This window comes from Pseudophryne corroboree, chromosome 6 (assembly GCF_028390025.1).
Source record: "Pseudophryne corroboree isolate aPseCor3 chromosome 6, aPseCor3.hap2, whole genome shotgun sequence".
Lineage (NCBI taxonomy): Eukaryota > Metazoa > Chordata > Amphibia > Anura > Myobatrachidae > Pseudophryne > Pseudophryne corroboree.
In genome coordinates this window covers 442,781,813-442,803,770 of record NC_086449.1, presented here as the reverse complement: position 1 = coordinate 442,803,770, position 21,958 = coordinate 442,781,813, and the positions used below count along the sequence as shown (strand labels likewise).

At 42.2% G+C, this 21,958-nt stretch overlaps 1 long non-coding RNA gene across 2 annotated transcripts; it reads right to left on the bottom strand.

The window, feature by feature from the left end:
- Nucleotides 1-1,316: 1,316 nt before the first annotated feature.
- LOC134935351 (uncharacterized) lies at nucleotides 1,317-21,612 on the bottom strand. Of its 2 annotated transcripts, none has more exons than XR_010180080.1 (3): nucleotides 21,490-21,612; nucleotides 17,111-17,250; nucleotides 1,317-1,637 (listed from the first exon to the last, which is right to left on the bottom strand). It is a non-coding gene; the product is annotated as an uncharacterized LOC134935351 (long non-coding RNA). The 2 variants fall into 2 exon arrangements; XR_010180081.1 differs by lacking the exon at nucleotides 21,490-21,612 and adding an exon at nucleotides 19,540-19,624.
- Between the last annotated feature and the right edge of the window lie 346 nt (nucleotides 21,613-21,958).

The following is a 21,958-nucleotide window of genomic DNA, read 5'->3' as shown; positions in this document are numbered from 1 at the left end:
ATGGCGCAGGTGCGGAAGAAGTGACTGCAGCCGAAGCGGATGCCCGTTATGGGAGGTCGTGTATCACCAGAGGGGTGTGATAATGCGTTCCCATAACGTACACAGCAGGGTTAGTAATTTCACCGGAAAAGAGGTCCCGCTTCACCACGATAATGCTGTAAAGCGGGACCCTGCTTATAACGAACCTTATGACCATTTTAATAAATCTACCCCTGAGGGACCCATTTATCATTAAATATTTGTGGCTCACTCCACAAATATTTAGTATCACCTTGATGTATGACAGATATTAGCAGATATTTCTGAAACCTGCAGAGGTCTTTTTGTCATACATCAAGGTGATACTAAATATTTACGCAATAAGAAACACTTGGATTCAAAAATCACTTCAAGATATTTCTTCTGTGCTTTGAAAATCTGATTCCTACAAATATGGTATAGATTAATAAGTAGATCACATATCAAGAATTGCAATTAATGAAAGTTTAAATTCTGTGATCTGTTCTTCTTTCATTTTTTAGATTCTTTACAGTGAGCCAAATCAGTAAGTTGCTCTTGTAACACTTGTACTGGCTCCCTAATTGGCTTTGGAATATTCTAAAAGGCTGTCTCACATATATTGAGAGGATCAAGGTTATGTTGATCTGGGGATGAACTGGTTCCAGACACTTAAATGGCTGTCTCTTATAATCTAGGAATGACTGATTAGGAGTCTGCAACTGTAACAGATGGAGCTGAACTTTAAGAGCATCTCCATAGGCTCCTTCAATAAAATGTTCAGTAAGAATTTTTAACCAGATTTATCAAGTCTTCGAGAGTGATAAATAGCACGATGATAACGTACCAAACACCAGCTCCTAACAGCTTTGTTACAGGCTGTGTTTGAAAAATGACAGTTAGGAGCTGATTGGTTGGTACTTCACCATGCAGTTTATCACTCTCCAAGGCTTGATAAATCTGGGCATTAGTTTGGTTGCTTGATCTCATTAACATCCATACATCTGTGCTGCTTGGAAGGCTTCCTGTAAACTAAGAGCGTATGTACAATACCAAAGGATCCTCAGGCACTTGTGTTGTTCTCAATTACCATAAAAAAGAAAAACAATTCATAGTCTATATACATAATGACATGTTTTCCTTAAACTAATTATAAAATCATACAAGTCTCATACCAAAATTGTTGGTCTACTTTTTAGGGTAGACTTAACAGGCTTTATTGGGAGCGGGATGTCCTTCCCAGACGGACAATAGACAGCAGCACTTTATACTGACAGCCTCTTCTCCAATAACAGTACAGCAGAGAGACTGAGATCAAATAATAGTGTAACACCGCTTTTATTTCCACGTCACATAAAAACAGACACAATAATAAATGTACAGAGTATGGTTGGTCTCTCACCATCCGCAATGGTCTACAATAAATGCAGACAAACAAGGCAAGATCTTAGAGTCCACAGGCATCCCTGGAAACAGAAGCCCTTCGCGGTGGTGATCCTCCAATGTACCCTGCTTCACACAACCTCATAGCCAACGCGTTTCGACACCCAATGGTGTCTTTATCAAGGCACTTGTTTCTATCCACTCTTTCTTTCTGAAACTAAGCGTAGTTAATGAGCGATTCTCCTGAATGTTGTTTCCTGGAATAAAAGCGCAGTTTTAATTATGGCAAAATTCTTTGATCAAAGATTAAGGTTAATCTTTCGATTACCTGCTCAACACTTTCCTCTCACTTGCAGCCCAGAAATGACTTCTCCTAAGGTGGAACCTTTCATCTGTCCTTTCAGAATCTCTACCTGCTGTTCAGCCAGATCTTCACTTGAAATTAGACTAACTGCAGGAATCTGCATTACGACTATCTCCAGATTACCTGGGCCATGGTGCTCCAAAGTAGTACATAATAGTAAGTGGCATGGAAGCAGTAACTGCTGCAACTGTAGCTGTTTGCTCTCCTACACCCAGGGTAACCGCTATCGTGGGTATGTTGTCTTCCCTGCCTTGATTATTGGGAGTCAGATTCACATTATCTACCCCTACAGTCATCTTGCCTGCGTTGTACAGGTATCTAGCCCTGGAGTCTGAAACCCTGTTTGTGACTATAGTTAAAATTCCAATGAATTCGGTCTGCTCTGGTATTTTTATTCAAATATCAAATGTTTAGTTAGAATATTAATTAATTTAATGAGAAATCATCCCTATGAGGAAAATGTTTCTCTGAAGGCATTTCATTAGGATATTGTATTTTAGTTCAACCTTTGAAAGTTTAAAAGAATTCCCACTGGACAGAATTAAACATATGAAAATTATTGCCATTTATAATCAAAACTTACTCAATAATTTCCCTCCTTCCTGTATTTAATTATAACTTCTAGTCATAAGGGATCAAAGACTAATAGTAGCTTATATAATACACATGGCAGGTGAAGCATCCTTGAACATTTTATTTAATTCAAACCTACTGTTTATAATGACCAGTATTATAAATAATGTCAAAAAAGTAGGGCAAATGTGTTTATATATATATATATATATATATATATATAATGCACATGGAGACTGCGGCACTCAATTTTCTGAAGTTGAAGAGTTTTTACTGAAGCATAATTTCAAAAGTTACAAGATGCCTTTACAAGGCCGACGTTTCGGTGCTGCAAGCACCGTCTTCAAGGCAGGCATGGATGGTATTACAGGTACAAGAAACTAGCAAACTTGCTAGTTTCTTGTACCTGTTGTACCTGTAATACCATCCATGCCTGCCTTGAAGACGGTGCTTGCAGCACCGAAACGTCGGCCATGTAAAGGCATCTTGTAACTTTTGAAATTATGCTTCAGTAAAAACTCTTCAACTTCAGAAAATTGAGTGCCGCAGTCTCCATGTGCATTATCTATTATTTCCACTGAAGGCACCGAACATCCACTTTTGGCAGCAAAGGAGTGACGGTTCTAAACAAATCTATATATATATATATATATAATGATATTGCATTTGTGTGCACTAATATATTTAAATACACTGTATTGAATGTATTAGTAAAAAAATATACTTTCATCAACACACACAATGTATTTAATTTTTGGATTTATCTTAATTCATTATCGATGTCTAGCCTTTCATTGCCTGGGAGCAGCATCACGTTGATAAAAAGAACACAGAGACTCCTTTAGTTGCTGCTTCTACTATGCAAGGTAGGAGAAACAGTCTGGAATGAAGAGGAATTCTGAAGCTATGATGAATAACGGGCAGGTTGTGATGAAGATGGATGTTGGGGAGGCGAAATGAATAACAGTGGTAGGGGGGATGATAAAAATGAGATAATGATGGGACTAATGAATAACAAGGGTTGGAGGAATGACATAGGGGCTAATGAATAACGGATTGGGCGGTGATGAATGAAGATACAAGGAGGTGTTGAATAATAAAGCCTGGGTAGGTGATGATGAAACAAAGAGGGTGTTGAACAACAAAGAGGGGGTAAGGAGAATTTGTGAGATAATGTAGAAAGTTATGAATAACAGGACTGAGGTGGGATAAAAGGGGAAAAATGAATGGGGTGATGAATATCAGGGTTGTGGGGATTAGAAAGAGAAATGGTTGGAGATCTCATGAGTTGGCAGGATGCTTTGGGGATGAACTACAATGAGGGTGGTGGGCTGTGGGGAAGAATAGATAGACTAATATATACACCAAAGCAGAACTGGCAAAGTTAGAGAAAAATAATAATACATTTTGCAAACCATGGAGAAATGTGTTTAATCATATTATGCAGTACTGTACTGGTATATTTATGTATCAAATTTCCTCCATCTGTGTAATACAAAGTGCAAATAAATTTAAGGGGATGTGGCTAGAAAGGGCATAGCACTCTTAAACCTCTAGGCAACCCACCTAGGCAGACCACAACTGCTTAGTAGCATGTATGTTTTCTACCAGCAAGGTTGGGTGGGTGCTGTGCAAGTGCTAGCTTCTTGTCATATCACATTATAAATGCTGAAAGAACTGTCCTGACAAAGTTGCTGTTGTGAGTGGAAAGGGGACCAAAGGTTATTTGCCTGTGGCTCTAGAACTGGTCCTGTTACAGAAACCAGAGACAACTCAATTATAGGATGCTCTCTATAGATATAAAGTGGTTTTCATGCATTGGCAAAAACTTAGAGATTTCAATTTCAGTGTGGTGTGTTCAAACTGAAATCTAAATTGCAGTCTAAAAACAAAGCTGTCTAACATTTGTGGGCTATATGCAAAAGCAGACAGTATTTACCCTGCACCGAAACAATATACTGTAACCCACCCAAATCGAAATCCCTCTGCACATGTTACATCTGCCCCATCTGCAGTGCACAATGGTTTTGCACAGTTGTGTGCTTTTTAGCTTTGCTTACAAACCTGAATCATGCCCTCTGTTCACAATACAGCTTAACTGTAAGGAAGGAAAGGAGTAGTCAGAGTACTACTAGGGGCATGCAGCCATTGTAAGAGATAAACGGTAATGAGTGAGAGGAGATACGGTTATAGACAGTCACTGAGTAGGAGAGAGCTGTAATTGAAGTGCGAGAAAAGAGGGTTGTGACTCGAGAACAGGAGAGAAGAGGGCCCCACTCCAAGGAGCTTACACTCTAGGTAGAGGGGGAGGCAAGTAAAATGAGACGCGAGCAAGCAGATGGAAGAAAGTAAGCAAGGCAGAGATGGCCAAGGTAAGTCAGGGGGTTAGGAGAGCGGCCTTGAGACTAGGTTATGCGAAACGGTGTACTTTGGTGAACAGGTGGATTTTCAGTGCCCGTTTGAAGCTTTGCAATGTCAGAGAGAATATAAGAGAGAGGGAACTCATTTCAGTGAAGGGGGGCAGCATGGGGAAAATCTTAGATTTGCACATGGGATGCAGTCACTAGGGTAGAGGAGAGGCGACAGTCATTTGCCAACTGGAGAGGGTGGGAAGGAGTATGTAGGGAGATGAGGTTGGAGATGTATGGTGCAGTAGAGTTAGAGAGGGCATTGCATTTGAGGGGGAGAAGTTTAAAGAGGATTTTGTAAGGTAATGGGAGCCCGTGCAGGTTTTGTCAAAGGGGGATGGGGAACTTTAAATATAGATACCCTGTATATAGTCATTATCTAGGTATAGTGAAAGCTATATACGCTGATAAGCTTCATATGAAGGGTTCACCACAATATTGCCGGACTACACCAAGGAGAAGGAGACAACAAAGTAAGTGAATTTGGCCATGCAGCCATTCATCACCATAGGGAAGTATGCAGCATACTGAGGGGGCAGGTACTGTATGGTTTTGTAACCAACACATTTTCTGTAATCTTATTAACTTCAGATTTGCCAATGATTCCTTTTCTTCTTGTAAATATGTTGAATAACTATTGTTTTTTGCTGTTTATTCAAGAATACAGTAATATAGTTTACATGGGATTTTCTAGGCGTAGTTCTGGTTTCCTCATATCTTTCTTCACATACAGTACTAACCTTCTCTACATCCTGCTCCTTAAAATGCAATAAATAAAAGGATGAAAACAAAAAGCTCTGATACAGCCACAACATCAGTGCACATACTGTTGGTTTATAAGACTGTTTGACATGGGCATGATGAACAAAACCAATTTCCAGCCAGCTACAAGACTAGTGATGCCGCCTGACTGAGCAGGGACTTATGAGCTCTCATTTTTAAATTCTGCTTTCCTGAGTGAGAAAGATAAATAAAGAGATGCTGTGGTTGCTAAGTTACCAAGAAACTTGGCACTTTCACTTGCATCCCAAACACATGTCACAAAGACACAATAATTAACTGTGTGTGTGCTTACTAGCCACCAAACCTCCAACATCAACTGCATAAAAGTGCTACTTTAATACATTTAATAAATGAGAGAAAATATTAAGTATATTGCCAGCTAATATTATTGTTAATACAGGTTGAGTATCCCTTATCCAAAATGCTTGGGACCAGAAGTATTTTGGATATGGGATTTTTCCGTATTTTGGAATAATTGCATACCGTACTGAGATATCATGGTGATGGGACCCAAGTCTAAGCACAGAATGCATTTATGTTTCATATATACCTTATACACACAGCCTGAAGGTAATTTTAGTCAATATTTTTAATAACTTGTGCATTAAACAAAGTGTGTGTACATTCACACAATTCATGTATGTTTCATATACACCTAATACATACAGCCTGAAGGTCATTTAATACAGTATTTTTAATAACTGTGTATTAAACAAAGTTTGTGTACATTGAGCCATCAGAAAACAAAGGTTTCACTATCTCACTCTCACTCACAAAATTCAGTATTTCGGAATATTTGGATATGGGATACTCAATCTGTATTACTATATACTGTACATACATCAAATTAGGTCTTCTTCATCGTATTATTTAATTCCATAGTTTATTATTTCTTGCACTTGTAGCAATTTCCTGCAGGTGGGACACTGTTAATAAATAATAACATATGTGCCACAAGTTATCTATGGTTTAAACCTCTGTTTTCCACTTTCTTATACCAGTGTACATTATTTTATCTGTTGCCTATACTATGTGAAAGATTCTGCCCTTAGCTGTACATACTGTAAATTCACTAAATGTGGTTCATTTATTTGAACTCATGATCATAAAATAATAAATCTAAGTTAAAATAGCAACACCCAGATGTCACACAGGCCTGGATCTCTTTAGTCAGGAAAGCCACATTAGTTGAGACGCGTAGGTTACAGGGATGGCATTCTACTTAATTTGCACAACATCCTTCTATATACTTTTATTTTGAGGGAGATTTATTAAAGCTTGGAAAGAAATAAAGTGGAAGAGATAAAGTACCAACCAATTAGCTAGTTAGTGCTTTATCTCTCTCCAAGTTTTATAAATGTCCCAGTTTATAATTTACCAACTTAATATTTGCACATTGGGGCTGATTCAGACCTGGACACAGCCGCCCATTTGCACGCTGCGGCCGCATCCAGGTGGTATACGCACTGGCCATTGTGCTCATGCGCAACTTTACGAAGGCATCGGGAGGCGGCCTCTCACAGGCTGGGTGCCCCCAGCATGTGAGGAGATAGACGCAGTTCTGGCTGGGTATGTAGTGATCTGCGTGCATCTCTGAATAAGGTCCTTTATTAACATTCATGTAACCAGACAGAAAGGGAGAGATTTTGCGAGTGCCAATCATTTACATGGAATGATAAGTACCAAGAACATGACAGTTCCACTTTAAGCATATTATATGGCTGATTGTATGCCAGTGAACCCTATGGCTCTCCAGTTGTTATTGAGTTACAAAATTAGAAGCTTCTCTTAGTAGCTCCAGAATTATTGTAAACCAGAGGTACAGCCAGAACTAATATCCCTTTCAGACATACACCCTCGGAAAATACACAGCTCCAACTCTGGTTTTGCTGTACCTTACAACTTGCATATTTCACATCTGTAGCTCCTTTGGAGAACTGCAGAGGAGTGGAGTCAATCCATGTTGGAAAACGCATATTGATTTGTAAAGTAAATAACAGATGTAATGGCAAGTCTAATATTTTCTGGACTTGCATTATAATTAAAAAATACCCCCTATCTCAACCACATGAAGTATCTTTTCAATCCATGAAAGTAATTATTCACAGTAGAGATTAGTGGCTCTTCGTTGGTTTGGTTATTCCCTGCAAATTCAGATCTGAAAACAAGGCAAAATGTAATTCATCTGCAAAGCTTGGATCTCGCATGATATATGTGATCCAAAATACGTAACATCCAAGCTTCAAGGAATACAAATCCCAATGTATGGAACTGTGCTTCTTTGTGGTGCCTTATGAATAAAAGATAATAATATGAAGTTATTCATCTTGAGGCGTCTTCACATTTCAATTGTGACAAACACATTGGCGGAAATGTAATGGGGTCTGAGCTTGCAAAAGGCAAGCTTATTATATATCAACCCTCCTCATCGGCCTGCATCAGGGTTTCTGAAATCCAGTCCTTGGGACACATACAGTAACAGTGCATGTTTTCCAGGTCTCCTCACAGATTCACAAGTGAAATAATTAGAACCACCTCTAGATTTTTTACAATGTGTCAGTCAGTAATCAATACACCTGTGCTTCAGCAAGGAGATATGGAAAACATGCACTGTTAGAGAACCCCAAATACTGGATTTGAGCAGCACTGTTCTACACAGTTTCTGCATAGTTTACATTCCTCTTTCTATACTGAACAACGGGTCTGGGACTCAGGGTCGACAACAAAAAGGTCAACACACCTTAGGTCGACGCCAATTGGTCGACATGGACCAAAGGTCGACATGGACAAAAGGTCGACATGGAAAAAGGTCGACATGCGTTTTTTATGTTTTTTTGGTGTTGTTTTCTTCGTAGAGTGACCGGGAACCCCAATTAGTGCACCGCGTCCGCTCGCCATGCTTCAGGCATGGTGCCTTCGCTTCGCTCGGCACAGATTACCGTTCCAATCGTAGTCCACGTGGATCGTTAAGTATGAAAAGGTTCCAAAAAAGAAAAAAATCGTGAAAAACCTTTTTCCATGTCGACCTTGTTCCTGTCGACCTTTTGTCCATGTCGACCTTTTGTCCATGTCGACCTAAGGTGTGTCGACCAATTGGCGTCGACATAAGGTGTGTCGACCTTTTTGTTGTCGACCTGGAGTCCGGATACCCTGAACAACATACCCAAAGTAACACAGCTGCTAAACTGCATCATATAACCTTACTGTTAACAACTGCAGTCTGGCTGAACCTATGTTCACTCTTAGGCATCAATACTATTGACCTACAAAGTATACAATACTTACCAACTCTCATAAAACCTCCAGGAGACTAAAACATTTTTGGCGAGTTAACCAAGTTACCAGAAGAGTCAGTGGCCTGCCCACATCCAGCCAATTTCCTAGTGAAGTGGGCAGGATGGGGAGAATAATACAGTGTATTGTAGGTTCATGGGGAGAGAGCGGGGCCAATGTGACATGATTCTTGTGTCATTATGGCTAATAACATTATATTCTTTTATGGCCTCAAATTAATATTTCTCAATAAATCAATGCTTTACCAGTCTACATTCGCCACCTCCATTTCCCTATACTGCCCCGGGGTTTCTTTTTGATTAATGAAAACATTCTTTCTATGGGATTGTATAGTTTATTAAACTGCCATCTTGTCTGCCTCAACTGTGTCGCAATGTTTCATAAATGTGCTATATTCTTTTAAACTGTTTGTGCCACTGCTCTGATGCTTAGATTAGCCAGCCAGCCTTTGGCCAATATTAATGAACAATATTGTTGGCAGTGAGGTGGCCAAAATTGACTGGAAATACTAGCAATGTTCGGCCAATTTATGGTCCGGCACCTCTTTTAACCCACATATATATTTCCCAACTTAGGTTACATGGTGGCCACTTGGCAGCGCTGTGTGTTGTTTGTAGTCATTTGAACATCTGTGAAAATTACACACAGTTATGGCTTCCTACAGCAAGTGCAAGTGTCAGCGATGGTGTGAAGGGGAGACACAAGTCCATAACAATGCAGGAAAAGGTAGAAATGTGTATTACCATATACCCGTCCTCTGTTAGACTGCCAAAACTGATAATCTGGCACAGTGCTGGAACCAATAAAAACACGGAATAATCGTGGTGTACCTGTAATCCTATATACATTTTCAGGCATTCTGAAATAAAACACTTGACAGTGTCCAGCAGGTCCGTCATTATATAATATATACCTGTCCGGCTGCAGTAGTGATATATATATATTTTTTATATCATTATCATCCAGTCTATATTAGCACTGCAGCAGACGCAGAACGGTAGTCCACGGCTGTAACTACCTCTGTGTCGGCAGTCGCTCGTCCATCCATAATTGTATACCACCTACCTGTGGTGTTTTTTTTTTTCTATCTTCTTGATACTAGTAGCTTACTTTAGGAGTCTGCAGTGCTGACAGTGTCCAGCAGGTCCGTCATTATATAATATATACCTGTCCGGCTGCAGTAGTGATATATATATATTTTTTATATCATTATCATCCAGTCTATATTAGCAGCAGACGCAGTACGGTAGTCCACGGCTGTAGCTACCTCTGTGTCGGCAGTCGCTCGTCCATCCATAAGTATACTAGTATCCATCCATCTCCATTGTTTACCTGAGGTGCCTTTTAGTTGTGCCTATTAAAATATGGAGAACAAAAATGTTGAGGTTCCAAAAATAGGGAAAGATCAAGATCGACTTCCACCTCGTGCTGAAGCTGCTGCCACTAGTCATGGCCGAGACGATGAAATGCCAGCAACGTCGTCTGCCAAGGCCGATGCCCAATGTCATAGTACAGAGCATGTAAAATCCAAAACACCAAATATCAGTAAAAAAAGGACTCAAAAATCTAAAATAAAATTGTCGGAGGAGAAGCGTAAACTTGCCAATATGCCATTTACCACACGGAGTGGCAAGGAACGGCTGAGGCCCTGGCCTATGTTCATGGCTAGTGGTTCAGCTTCACATGAGGATGGAAGCACTCAGCCTCTCGCTAGAAAAATGAAAAGACTCAAGCTGGCAAAAGCACAGCAAAGAACTGTGCGTTCTTCGAAATCACAAATCCACAAGGAGAGTCCAATTGTGTCGTTTGCGATGCCTGACCTTCCCAACACTGGACGTGAAGAGCATGCGCCTTCCACCATTTGCACGCCCCCTGCAAGTGCTGGAAGGAGCACCCGCAGTCCAGTTCCTGATAGTCAGATTGAAGATGTCAGTGTTGAAGTACACCAGGATGAGGAGGATATGGGTGTTGCTGGCGCTGGGGAGGAAATTGACCAGGAGGATTCTGATGGTGAGGTGGTTTGTTTAAGTCAGGCACCCGGGGAGACACCGGTTGTCCGTGGGAGGAATAGGGCCATTGACATGCCTGGTGAAAATACCAAAAAAATCAGCTCTTCGGTGTGGAAGTATTTCAGCAGAAATGCGGACAACATTTGTCAAGCCGTGTGTTGCCTTTGTCAAGCTGTAATAAGTAGGGGTAAGGACGTTAACCACCTCGGAACATCCTCCCTTATACGTCACCTGCAGCGCATTCATCATAAGTCAGTGACAAGTTCAAAAACTTTGGGCGACAGCGGAAGCAGTCCACTGACCAGTAAATCCCTTCCTCTTGTAACCAAGCTCACGCAAACCACCCCACCAACTCCCTCAGTGTCAATTTCCTCCTTCCCCAGGAATGCCAATAGTCCTGCAGGCCATGTCACTGCCACTGGCAATTCTGACGAGTCGTCTCCTGCCTGGGATTCCTCCGATGCATCCTTGCGTGTAACGCCTACTGCTTCTGGTGCTGCTGTTGTTGCTGCTGGGAGTCGATGGTCATCCCAGAGGGGAAGTCGTACTCGTAAGACCACTTTTACTACTTCCACCAAGCAATTGACTGTCCAACAGTCCTTTGCGAGGAAGATGAAATATCACAGCAGTCATCCTGCTGCAAAGCGGATAACTGAGGCCTTGGCATCCTGGGCGGTGAGAAACGTGGTTCCGGTATCCATCATTACTGCAGAGGCAACTAGAGACTTGTTGGAGGTACTGTGTCCCCGGTACCAAATACCATCTAGGTTCCATTTCTCTAGGCAGGCGATACCGAAAATGTACACAGACCTCAGAAAAAGACTCACCAGTGTCCTAAAAAATGCAGTTGTACCCAATGTCCACTTAACCACGGACATGTGGACAAGTGGAGCAGGGCAGACTCAGGACTATATGACTGTGACAGCCCACTGGGTAGATGTATTGACTCCCGCCGCAAGAACAGCAGCGGCAGCACCAGTAGCAGCATCTCGCAAACGCCAACTCTTTCCTAGGCAGGCTACGCTTTGTATCACCGCTTTCCAGAATACGCACACAGCTGAAAACCTCTTACGGCAACTGAGGAAGATCATCGCAGAATGGCTTACCCCAATTGGACTCTCCTGTGGATTTGTGGCATCGGACAACGCCAGCAATATTGTGTGTGCATTAAATCTGGGCAAATTCCAGCACGTCCCATGTTTTGCACATACCTTGAATTTGGTGGTGCAGAATTATTTAAAAAAACGAGAGGGGCGTGCAAGAGATGCTGTCGGTGGCCAGAAGAATTGCGGGACACTTTCGGCGTACAGGCACCACGTACAGAAGACTGGAGCACCACCAAAAACGCCTGAACCTGCCCTGCCATCATCTGAAGCAAGAAGTGGTAACGAGGTGGAATTCAACCCTCTATATGCTTCAGAGGTTGGAGGAGCAGCAAAAGGCCATTCAAGCCTATACAACTGAGCATGATATAGGAGGTGGAATGCACCTGTCTCAAGCGCAGTGGAGAATGATTTCAACGTTGTGCAAGGTTCTGCAACCTTTTGAACTTGCCACACGTGAAGTCAGTTCAGACACTGCCAGCCTGAGTCAGGTCATTCCCCTCATCAGGCTTTTGTAGAAGAAGCTGGAGACATTGAAGGAGAAGCTAACACAGAGCGATTCCGCTAGGCATGTGGGACTTGTGGATGGAGCCCTTAATTCGCTTAACAAGGATTCACGGGTGGTCAATCTGTTGAAATCAGAGCACTACATTTTGGCCACCGTGCTCGATCCTAGATTTAAAACCTACCTTGGATCTCTCTTTCCGGCAGACACAAGTCTGCTGGGGTTCAAAGAACTGCTGGTGACTAAATTGTCAAGTCAAGCGGAACGCGACCTGTCAACATCTCCTCCTTCACATTCTCCCGCAACTGGGGATGCGAGGAAAAGGCTCAGAATTCCGAGCCCACCCGCTGGCGGTGATGCAGGGCAGTCTGGAGCGACTGCTGATGCTGACATCTGGTCCGGACTGAAGGACCTGACAACGATTACGGACATGTTGTCTACTGTCACTGCATATGATTCTCTCCCCATTGAAAGAATGGTGGAGGATTATATGAGTGACCGCATCCAAGTAGGCACGTCAGACAGTCCGTACTTATACTGGCAGGAAAAAGAGGCAATTTGGAGGCCCTTGCACAAACTGGCTTTATTCTACCTAAGTTGCCCTCCCACAAGTGTGTACTCCGAAAGAGTGTTTAGTGCCGCCGCTCACCTTGTCAGCAATCGGCGTACGAGGTTACATCCAGAAAATGTGGAGAAGATGATGTTCATTAAAATGAATTATAATCAATTCCTCCGTGGAGACATTCACCAGCAGCAATTGCCTCCACAAAGTACACAGGGAGCTGAGATGGTGGATTCCAGTGGGGACGAATTGATAATCTGTGAGGAGGGGGATGTACACGGTGATATATCGGAGGATGATGATGAGGTGGACATCTTGCCTCTGTAGAGCCAGTTTGTGCAAGGAGAGATTAATTGCTTCTTTTTTGGTGGGGGTCCAAACCAACCCGTCATTTCAGTCACAGTCGTGTGGCAGACCCTGTCACTGAAATGATGGGTTGGTTAAAGTGTGCATGTCCTGTTTATACAACATAAGGGTGGGTGGGAGGGCCCAAGGACAATTCCATCTTGCACCTCTTTTTTCTTTCATTTTATCTTTGCGTCATGTGCTGTTTGGGGGGTGTTTTTTGGAAGGGCCATCCTGCGTGACACTGCAGTGCCACTCCTAGATGGGCCAGGTGTTTGTGTCGGCCACTAGGGTCGCTTAGCTTACTCACACAGCTACCTCATTGTGCCTCTTTTTTTCTTTGTGTCATGTGCTGTTTGGGGAGTGTTTTTTGGAAGGGCCATCCTGCGTGACACTGCAGTGACACTCCTAGATGGGCCAGTTGTTTGTGTCGGCCACTAGGGTCGCTTAGCTTACTCACACAGCTACCTCATTGCGCCTCTTTTTTTCTTTACGTCATGTGCTGTTTGGGGAGTGTTTTTTGGAAGGGCCATCCTGCGTGACACTGCAGTGCCACTCCTAGATGGGCCAGGTGTTTGTGTCGGCCACCAGCGACCTCGGTGCAAATTTTAGGACTAAAAATAATATTGTGAGGTGTGAGGTATTCAGAATAGACTGAAAATGAGTGGAAATTATGGTTTTTGAGGTTAATAATACTTTGGGATCAAAATGACCCCCAAATGCTATGATTTAAGCTGTTTTTTAGGGTTTTTTGAAAAAAACACCCGAATCCAAAACACACCCGAATCCGACAAAAAAAATTCGGTGAGGTTTTGCCAAAACGCGTTCGAACCCAAAACACGGCCGCGGAACCGAACACAAAACCAAAACCCGAAAAATTTCCGGTGCTCATCACTAGTTTTGACAAAACTAAAACATAAAAATGAGGGTCCGTGCACATCTCTAGTGACAAGGAGAAGCAGTGGGTAACCAGAGAGTGGGTGAAAGGCAGTGGCAGTGGGTGAAGGGAGAGACACCATTTGTTCCTACTACATTTAATTTGCTATAGGAGCGAGAGATGCAGAGTCTAAGAGATGGGAGCAGGGAGCAAGATAGGGAGTCTGGGAGTGAGCGGTGGAGGAGATGAAAGAGGAATATGGGATAAGAGGTGCAAGGGATGAGAGAGGAAAGTAGGGGGTCAGAGGTGCAGGGGCTAAGAGAGGGAAGCAGGGAGTGAGAGTTGTAGAGGCTGAGAGATGGTAGAAAGGAGTAAAAGATGCAGGAGAGAAGAAGGAAGCACTTACATACATACATACATACGCATGCACTGCTCATGATCTACTTCTTCAGCACAATAGCTCACAGCTAGCTGCTTCTCCTTCTGCCAATCCACCACTGCAGAAGTAAGCCCTTCTCCACTAACCCGAACATTGCCAAGTTAAAATAAGGCAGTGTAGGTTACACTAGGTTTTTAAAAGTAATAAGCAGTTGACAAGAAAAATCTTCCTCCTGTTGAACTTTCACAAATTGTCATACCTCCCAATGAGAAGCAATCAATTTGCCAGTTGTCAGGATTCCGGCAGTCAGGATACCGATGCCGGAATCCCGACATCTGACAATGCCAACAGCCAGAATCCCGGCGCACAGGGGCTATTCCCACTTGTGGGTGTCCATGAAACCCATAGAGTGAGAATAGAACCTGTGGCTGGTGCAGCAAGCCATTGAGCCCACAGTGTGCCCACAAGTGGACTCTTAGCGCTCGCCTTGCTGCCAGCATTCTGGAAGGCAGGATGCTGCTGTCGGGATCTTGACAGCTGGCATCCCGCCCACCGGTAAATAGTATGTATTCTCTCCCAACTGTTCAAATTTTGGTGGGAGGCCCCCTTTCACCACCACAGTGATGTAAAACGAGGACATGGCTTGCTGGAATGACATTTCATGCAAGGCAACACTCACTAATTTTGGGTGCGCACCTTCGGTACATGCAGATGTCCCTCTTTCTTCAGACAGAAAGTTGGGAGGCATAAAAATGCTGCAGGTGCAGAGGCAGAACTCTGGGAGGCAACGGAGTCATCTGCCACCCGGCTCCTGCTCTGAAGGGGGGCTCTTCTCCTCCCATTCTGTGACACCATTGAAATAAGTTAATTGATGGCTGCCGCAATCTTTTCACTATATGAAGATACTTCTCTGACAATTACACATAACTTCATATAGTTACAATTCTCATGCTTCCTGTACTGGAGCAAATAGCTCCATCAGTAAAGTATCTGCTGTCAGTGGGTTCTAATCCTGGGTATGACTGCTAAGAAATGTGTGATTTAAAATAAAAGACAATGAAATGTATATAAATAAACTATATACAGGTTGAGTATCCCATATCCAAATATTCAGAAATACGGAATATTCCGAAATACAGACTTTTCTGAGTGAGATAGTGAAACCTTTGTTTTTTGATGGCTCAATGTACACAAACTTTGTTTAATACACAAAGTTATTAAAAATATGTATTAAATGACCTTCAGGCTGTGTGTATAAGGTGTATATGAAACATAAATGAATTGTGTGAATGTAGACACACTTTGTTTAATGCACAAAGTTATAAAAAAATATTGGCTAAAATGACCTTCAGGCTGTATGTATAAGGTGTATATGTAACATAAATGCATTCTATGCTTAGATTTAGGTCCCATCACCATGATCTCTTTATGGTATGCAATTATTCCAAAATACGTAAAAATCCGATATCCAAAATACCTCTGGTCCCAAGCATTTTGGATAAGGGATACTCAACCTGTATACAGTATATAAAAAAAATCAGAACACTCCATACACACACACACACATACATATATGCACACATACATACAGACACATATTTATCTAAATATAAGGGGGGGGGGCAACTGGTATGAATTTGCCTCTGGCCAATTGGGACGAACTTACGCCACTGTGCAGGTGCCATAAATAGTTTTCACACAAAAGCTTGCCCGCTTTCAACCTTTCTAAATCATATAAACTACTGTATATATACTGTAACATTGGACATAACACTATTTTTATTAATATTTAGCACCCAGCCAAGTACTGATAGCATTCTTTTGGCACTCCAGGTAAACACTTGGATAAACTGTATTACAGGAATGTGAACAAATTGATATTAATTAGTTAATAATATTCATCCTCATGACAGGACACTTGCATAATATAAGCCATACTATTATACGTAGTACCAGTTTCAGCAATGTTTCCATAGTAACCAAATAATTTTGAATTCTTTGCATGGCTTTGCTCTGTAAGTATGAATTTATATTTGTTATTTATAATAACAACATGAGCCAGGCAAGCAGTATTATAAATTATAAAAAATGATTTTCCTTATGCTTTTCTTTGAATATACAAGCACCTGCAATTGCTAATTTGCACCTCTGCATCATATTCCTCAAAGTATTAGTAAAAGTTTTTTATGGTTTTTATTTTGTTCTCTATGTAAGTCTGCAACAGACAGACTATGTTCTGAAAACTTGAAAATGTAAAAATCAAAAATGATTGAAAATTTATCAAGTTTTCCTAATGCCATGAAATGATGCTACTGTGCTTGGAGTCACATTCTGCAGCATAATGTCATGCATACAAGCACAGAAAGTTGTACAAATGGGCAGAATCATCCATGTACTGTAGACACTGTTCACAATATGAAGAAAGGCGCCTACACTGTCATTTCCAGCACTCCACAAGCATTTTTGCTAGCTCTTCATCATAGTGAACTGTCATATGTAAACTTTAATTGCCAGCTGATGGCACATACCTCCAAACACCACCATCTTCTCTGGACATGTGTGCCAGAATCTGGGCATCACATGTGCTGTGTTGTCATTCAGCAACGACTGCCAGGGACGCCAATCAGTAACATGTCATCGTGGGACATACAAAGAAATTAAAATGTGTCTATAAAAAAAAGAAACACAAATATTAAAACAACATGTTACATACACAGTACAAAGAACATATAAAACCAAAAGATAACAAATATGAAAAAACCAGCAACAAACGTGAAAATGTAGCATTGCTCACTAAAATATAAATAAACATTACTGTACTTCTATAAGTCAAGTGTGTATTTAGATCTATAATATATATGGATCTTCTAAAGTTAATGTTACCACCAGGGCCAGACTAAGCCTTGGGGGAGGGGACAGGGCTTATAAAACAGGGGCTCCCGGGGGAAAGGGGGTGTTAATTAGATTGTGCATCCCTCTCAACACAACCCATTCCAGGTGGGATAAAATGATCTGCTCCTGGACATTCCTCTTAATATATGATTGGCGTCAACTGTGTTTATCTATTTAATTGATAAGGAAGGTATTTGAACGCAAGTGATTGCAATCATAAATTAAGAGGGAAGTCATGTCGCAAGGTATGGATTGTGTACATTCAATTTAATCCAATAACATATATCAGATTTAAACTAATAGTTTAATAATACCTGGGTACTGTTTACAGCTCCAACCTAATTGAGAAACAACTATTTTATGAAGTTTTCTTGTAGTGGAACAAAGACAATTTAAACAACCTTAAAATACATATAGAAAATAAAATCTATAATCTATCTTGTCACATGCAAAAAAAGCAGCAGCCACTGTACTATTTATACGCTGGGACAGGACTCAGGACGAGGACGAGGACGAGGACGAGTGTGTGTGTGTGTGTGTGTGTGTGTGTGTGTGTGTGTGTGTGTGTGTGTGTGTGGCCTGTTCACATTCTGGCTGCCTGGTTCTGCAGCTGCACAATAGGGAGAGCTAATGATGTCAGTGTGCTTCAGCCGGGGGCGGACCCTGGCAGAGGGGTACAGTATCCCCTGTGCCGCTTAGTATTCCAACAGTTGGTAGTCTGTAATAACGCCATGGCTGCTAGAGGAAGGTATATTAATAAGGTATAATGTGGAGGTGAGGAATATCACAGATGTATGGATTTCTCCTGGAGCTCTCTGTTTTATACTTTCCAACCTTCTGTGAGGTAAGTAAAACACTTTCTATATACCTCAAAAACACTCAAATACCAATAAATTGATTTAATTGTTTTGCAAATTCAACGTTGTCTGTATTTTGTCATAGAAAAGAATCATAAAATTCTAATAAATGGAAAATATTCAAATATAACACCCCCTTCTGTGGGGATGTGGTCAGGATCCTGACATTGTGATCCTGAAGGTCAGAGTACCGATAGCAGGACCCCAACGGTCAGAATCCCGATGGTGTGTACAGGGGGTTAGGTTTGGGCACTAGGGGGGAGGGTTAGGCTGCGAGGGTGGGTGAGGTTAGGGTTAGGCTTCAGGCGTAGGGGTGGTGTTGCTAGGCTGCGGGAGGGGATGATTAGGGTTAGGCTGCAGGAGGGGCAGGGTTTAAATACTTAACAGGATCTGTGTGGATTTTGACTGTCTGGATGCTGCGGTCAGCATCCTGTACGTCAGATTTCTCACTCACAGGATTTTGTACCCAACCCCTTCAGTCAGCGGTGGATTGGCACACCGGGACACCGGACCAGATTCCGTTTGACTGGTCTGGATGTCCCTCAGTGGTCGCCGTCAACTCCCATGCTGCCGGCCGGCTGCCGTGAGCGGAGCTAAGCTCCGATCGCGACATCAACTCCAAGGTAACTGAAAGATGGCCAATGGAGGAGCTGCTGCGCATGTGCAGCCGCAGCAGCTCCCCCGTAAGCCTTTGTAGGGCCAGGCCATCAGTCAGCACTGATGGCTCTGCCTCCAGGACCGCCTCCAGCCACAAGCAGTTTCACTCCATGCAGCCTCAGCAGCAAGGCAAGGCTACACCACCATTATGTGCCAAATATATATATATATTTTATATATATATATATATATATATATATATTATACATATACATGTATGTATGTATATATGTATATGGTGTGTGTGTGTGTGTGTGTGTGTGTGTGTGTGTGTGTGTGTGTGTGTGTGTGTGTGTGTGTGTTGTGTGTATAATATATATATATATATATATATATATATATATATATACACAGATACAAATCAGCCGGCACTCAATTTCATGTCAAGCAGCTTGCCCCGGTGCCGTAGTCCAATACATACATATAAATCCAAACGTGGAAAGAAGGCACTCCAGAGGCACAATCAGATAGAAAAAGCTGTATTGAATGTGACGTTTCGGGGATAACCCCTTCCTCAAGACATAACCAACAAGTGTAATCAGTGAACTTACCCATATATGTACCCCTGAGCCGGCAGCATCATCCCCCGTCTCTCCCGCCGCTTCTCCCGTCTCCGGCCGCAACTGTGATGCACTTCCGGGCCGTAGCTCTGCCTGGTAGGCATGGCAACCCAGGCCGCTTGCGTTCCATCCCGGGAGGCTCATTGTGCAGTCCGGGCTCAAGAGCGCTGCTGGTGGTCGGAGGCTGATATTACCGCATGGCTCCATACAAAAATCTACAACCAAAACATATAAAAAAATACATAAAATCAAATGGCCGTGGAGCATCAATTATAGAACTTCAGGTCATTATTGTCCCATATAAAGTATAGTCGAGACAATAGTAAGCTAATCATACCATAATAGGCTAATCATACCATAGTGGCACCTAATCTCAAAACATATATTAAAGCTATAGGATCGCTACATAAGACTATTCCAGTTGATTTTATCATTGAGCCCATTAGGAAACATAGTATTGAGTCTAAAAATCCATCTTGATTCAGCCAGGAGTAGAGCTTTCTGGCGATCACCACCCCTTATGGACAGGGGAATATGGTCGATCATGAAATATTTCAACATGGACAAAGTGTGATGTGAGATGTAATCTCCGGGACAGGTTGGTCAGATCGGATATCTCCGTGTTAGGCAAAGAGATTATACCTAATGTATACTATAAACCTCCTGGATGCTATAGTTGTTTAAACTGTACCACCTGTAAGTATATGCAGCCTTGCAAGAAATTTTCTCATCCACACTGTGACAAATCATTTGATATCAGGCATGTCCTTACTTGTAGAACAGAATTTGTTGTTTATGTAATTTGTTGCCCCTGTGGGCTTTATTACGTTGGACAGACCTCGAGGCCATTTAGGGACAGAATGGCTCTACACCGTTCTGCTATTAGTCTAGCTGGTAGAAATTTAGATCAGCCCGTGGCACGCCACTTTAAATCTAAGGGTCACACTTTGTCCATGTTGAAATATTTCATGATCGACCATATTCCCCTGTCCATAAGGGGTGGTGATCGCCAGAAAGCTCTACTCCTGGCTGAATCAAGATGGATTTTTAGACTCAATACTATGTTTCCTAATGGGCTCAATGATAAAATCAACTGGAATAGTCTTATGTAGGGATCCTATAGCTTTAATATATGTTTTGAGATTAGGTGCCACTATGGTATGATTAGCCTATTATGGTATGATTAGCTTACTATTGTCTCGACTATACTTTATATGGGACAATAATGACCTGAAGTTCTATAATTGATGCTCCACGGCCATTTGATTTTATGTATTTTTTTATATGTTTTGGTTGTAGATTTTTGTATGGAGCCATGCGGTAATATCAGCCTCCGACCACCAGCAGCGCTCGAGCCCGGACTGCACAATGAGCCTCCCGGGATGGAACGCAAGCGGCCTGGGTTGCCATGCCTACCAGGCAGAGCTACAACCCGGAAGTGCATCACAGTTGCGGCCAGAGACGGGAGAAGCGGCGGGAGAGACGGGGGATGATGCTGCCGGCTCAGGGGTACATATATGGGTAAGTTCACTGATTACACTTGTTGGTTATGTCTTGAGGAAGGGGTTATCCCCGAAACGTCACATTCAATACAGCTTTTTCTATCTGATTGTGCCTCTGGAGTGCCTTCTTTCCACGTTTGGATTTATATATATATACATATATATAAAACAGTCCCAGGTCTGGCACTCCGTAATAATCAATGACCGCCGGTGCCCTCGCTATTTCAAATGTGTAGCAGCTCGGTGGTGCGGCACTCAGCAATTTTCCAGAGAAGGCCACACAAACACGGCACTGGAGACTATACGATAGCCAACATCACTTGTATTTCAGCAGTAAATGTTTCGGAGCATCCTCAGTACCATACAAGATCACTTTACAGAACATACAAATACCTTTAAATACCTGTGCATGTCCTCCGTGATCTCCGCTACTACACACCTGTTTCCGGCCACCGCACCACTGATCACTTCCTCTCCCGATCTCCCTGTCGCCATGACTACGCAATGCATGCGGAAGGGGTCTCAGGGCGCATCCGGCAGAGATATCCATGGTGTCCGCAGGTCAGTCGCGATCGGACCTATAGTAAACATAAGATACAACATAAAAAGATGAAAACAATATGACAAATTTACCAACGATATAACACATTTAACGTACACAATTAAAATGACAATCTAGGGAGACATCATATCTACCTAGGGTGTCTCCAAACTCAAGAGACAGCAAAACATTATTACAACCAAAAACAAACTACTAAACAGTGCCTCAAACAGCAATATTAATAATATAGATATTTATAATTAAAAATTTGTAATGAACGACTCCTGAGAGACTGCGCTTGCCGACAACACTATGTGGAGTGATAGGGCAGACAAAAGAAAGAAAAACGGCTGCACTGTATATCAGG